We start from the raw sequence: 4416 nt of genomic DNA, 5'->3' as shown, positions 1-4416 counted from the left end.
TTAGCTCCATGCTACTAACTAGCTCACCGTTTACAAATCCCCCCATCAGCCAACACCACGAAGCAACCATATAGAAACACATAAAAATCTGTCCACAGTCTCATTCATTTTACATTAGAAACCATTCACACACTGCCAGTGAAACATGATTAATGCATAAAAATAATACGTAAAATGCTTCAGAATATTACATATGTAACCTTTAACTAGTGGTGATGTATCTCCATTAATGAGTTACGTTTTTGTACCTTTTGCAGTGAATTTCTGGCTCTGATTAGTGCCGTCTGTAATTCTCCATACAGTAAACAATCATTTCAGGCAGTTTATGGAAATGTTTGGATGGGCAGCAGTTGTTGAGGAATACTCAGTGACTCATGAATATTCACGCAGGCTCCAGCCTAGATATTCTGAAATCTGGGTCTAAAGCTGATTAAAAACATGAAGCACACACATCCCCAGTGCTGTTGTCTGATTTGCAGTTCAGATGTTTTGGATTGTATATCATTATGGTTGTGCAAATATGTGCGTATCCTCTCTGATAATGAGGTGCAGACGGTGCAACCTGGTGTGCCATGAATCATTCTGTGAATAAAAGCCAACAAAAACACAACTCTTGCCAGTGATTACTTGCAAACTCTTCAGACCCTTTGGTCCTTGATTACAGTTAATGTTGTGAAATGCTCAAACTCTGAAGTTTAGTCCAATTTTTATACATAATGCTGATTTTATAATGGAGGGAACGCTGCAAAAACATGTGTGAAAACTTATTTTAGTTATTATTAAGTTTATTACGATGTTCCTGCTCCATCATATCCTATAAATCTGGGATTTTGTCAAATTCAGTGAATATCCATTCATGGTCCGCTGGCTGTCTGTTGTTTGTGTGTGTGCGCACAGTCCTGGCTCTGTGCTCGTGTGCAGGACAAGGACAGGGGAGAGGAGATGGGGGGTAAAGGGGGTAGTTGGAACGAGAGGGACAGTAAATCTGGCACATGCTAACGTGCTAAACTCCACAGCATGGCTGCTGAGTTCAAATATCAATAATCTTTCTCCAGAATCGCTGACTCTGCCTTTAAGTACTATTAGATAATACCACATAATCCAAGTATCTCTGTATCTCCATCTTGTTTGGAGACAACAGAAGAAAAAAACCAGGCTTTTGCTTATTCACTGTAATCTAACGACATAATCCCACAATGTTGGCGCTGACCCCGGCCATTATATCCATAGGGTCTAGTTTACAGATAGCAGAGAAAGCAGGCCAGTCATTAAGGGGATTATGTGTCTCTGTGGCCCACTAACACCTGGCCCAGATGCCATACATCTGTACACACGCTGTGGCCAAGGACACATTATTATTATGATGATGCACAAAGACATGAATAGATCTATGCACATCCACACGCACATACATATCTTAATATGAGATGTACTATAGCACTTACAGCTGATTTTTACATTCAGCTTTGTATTAAAATCTCTGAGAGCGTAGTTAAATCATTTTTTCAATCTGAGTGGTCTGCAAAATCCCGGCAAAATGCGCTCTTCTTCTTCCTCTATATAAAGGAATAGATTGACTCTAGATTGAGAAAAGATTGATAGCATTCTGATATCTGTATGATAGATATGAAACTGCTTAGCATTTGGGCCAAACAAAAAAACAAAAGATTTTTTTCCCAGAGATGGTTTCTGTTATTTTAGGTAGTTCTTATGACGTTGATGTTGGTTCAAGTGTTAATTTTTCTATTAAGTTTGGTTTTAATTAGTTATTTGAAGCTTAAAAAAGAAGGTTTACACGTCGTGATTGACAGCTGAGCTCTGCTCGCGATTTAGTCGACCAGCGCGAATGGGCGGGACCTCGATACCGCAGCGCTAACCACGTTTACTACTACACAGAGTCTGGCTCCGAAGGGATAATTTGGCTTCATTTTTGTAAATTAGGAGGAAGTAGAGATGCAACGTTCATCTTTTATATGTCGACAGTTGACAGAGCTAGGCTAACTGTTCCCTTTGCTTACAGTCTTTATGCTAAGCTAAGCTAACCAGCTGCTGTCTATATGAGAGTTGGGGTTGCCAAAGCTTCACGGGGGCTCGCGTTTTGATTTGAAGACATGTAGGAAAACTGACACAGTAGACCTATATCTCATTGTCCTGCAGTAAAAAAGTATGCAAGTGTAATTGTAAGTGTTAGGGAGAAGAAATTGTGTCTAAAAAAGTCTATTAAGTCTGTATGATTGTTAAAAATAAAAATACACACAATACAGATAGTGAATTGTATAAATATATAAATATATATCAAACTTCCCGCAGTTATTGTGTTCACTTTTTACAGTTTATCAGTTGTTTTCCGGTGAGCAAACAGCTACTCTGTGGACGTGTTAGCCTCATCGTTACGTTGGTCTTACTGTATATTCCATCTGCAAACAGTCCTCAGTGTTACCCAAGTGCAGTTTCATAACTCGGACCAAAGCTGTTAGTAGGAAGTGTTTCTGTTTAATATAGTAAGAGAGTGGGCAGTCCGTCCTCCAACTTAGAAGTTAAATACAAGAAGACAGTGCTGCAGCAGCAGTACAGAGGACAGGATTTAAAGCCTTCGAGTTGCTGGAAAAGATTGTCTCTGGGCAGACCTACTTGACTACTGTACCTTGAAACTCTGGGTGTGTGTGTGGTCATTCTCTGCAGCAGTATGAACCCCTGCCCAAAGGAGCTGCTGACCCACCTAAACACATTATTCATTAGTGCTTTAGTGCACCATGATGGTCTAGCGGTTCTTTCAAAGGCCTGCGCAGCTATAAACAGTCGCCACACACTGGGAAACACGTCTGATGTGTTATGCCCACCGCACACCAGGAGACGATTGTTGTATGGATGAGAAAAAAAACGCTATTCTTAGATCCTTACCGCTACTGACGCAAAACACTTGGTGCCAGAAGAAAAAGCCACAAATTACAAGGACTGAAATATGGTGGGGGTGATTGAGGTCCAACATTCAGGAGCATCTAACACTCTAACACTGGCTCTAGAGACGGCCTTCAGCATTATTTGCGGCTATCGTAGTTTCACCCACACTAGTGGTTCCCAACCTTTTTCCTTAAGAGACCCCTTTTCTATCAGTTAGTGAACTGGCTGACTGATTTCATATCATATAAAAAACTGTACAATGAACCCAAACAGTGAACTTTTTCTTATTCCTGACCCCTAGTGATTGGTATCCACTGTCCTACACGCTTTGAAGGCTGAGCTGTATTCAAATGGTGGCAATCTGCAACTTGACTACTAGATGCCACTAAACCCTAGACACTGGTCCCTAAAACAGCAAGCAACTCAATCAAACATTACAGTTGTGTAAATTTGAAGGTTTTGCCATATTATTGTCTAAAATGTGAGTTATTGGCGCATTCATTCTGGTTGTGAAGAAGAGAAATTAATTATACTGCTGGAGTGGTTTGAAAACTTTCTACGGATATTGAGATACTTTTTTTTTTATCCTTAAAACTCAAAATCAATTTAATCTTTTGTGAATCTGACCAGAGCTTCAGAAACACCTTTCAAACCTTTAGATTGTTTGAAACTCAAAATATTCCTTTTAATATATTCACAAAAACAAACAGCACAAAATAGCAGATCAGCAAACATAACCTGTATAATATTGCTATTAAACCATCAGCAGTTAAAAAGCCCTCATGCATGTTGTTTATAAAGTGAAAACTCCTGGTGTTACTCACTCTCCAGTAACTGTCTTCTTGCAGCAGCAGAAGCAGGCCAGCGCAGCCAGGAGCAGCAGCAAGAGCAGAGGGATGCCGATGCCCAGAACCAGGCCCAGAACAAGGTCCATTTCCATTGCATTCACCTGGTCTCTGTCTACAAAGGGTCACGTCAAACCAAGTCATGACACACATTTCCATAAAATGCTCTCATCACAGTCAGAATGTTTTTTATAAGAGTGAGAAAAGACGCGATGGATGACAAGTGGAAGTGTCATTTGCAGAGCGGTGATGTGTTTATATGACAAGACATATATCTGCGAGGCATTTTATGGGTTTAGCACTCAGTTATAATATTGATTTTGACAGCCTGTTAGCCCTAGAGCCGCTACTGTGCCTGCAGGATGGATGTAAAGTGTGCTCAGATCCTCACCTAACACACAGGACTGGGTTTCATCCACGTCGGTCGTGCCATTGCAGACACACCTGTAGCCTCCGTAAGTGTTGGCGCAGAGGGCAGGATGGACGCACACCGCCTCCTTGGCCTTACACTCGTCCAGATCTGGAGGTGTGGACAGTCCCAGCAGCAAGTGGGAGAGAGAAGAAGTCTTACCAGAAGTTTGCCATCAACTAAAAAAGTGCTGCAGCATATTCAGAGTTCCCACTCTTTTTAGAAATCACTTTACTTTCCAGGACATTTTCCAGAAGTTTT

The sequence above is a fragment of the Morone saxatilis genome, unplaced genomic scaffold (assembly GCF_004916995.1).
Source record: "Morone saxatilis isolate NCDOM2014 unplaced genomic scaffold, NCSU_SB_2.0 Contig19, whole genome shotgun sequence".
Classification (NCBI taxonomy): domain Eukaryota; kingdom Metazoa; phylum Chordata; class Actinopteri; family Moronidae; genus Morone; species Morone saxatilis.
Note: the sequence above shows the minus strand (reverse complement) of the source record.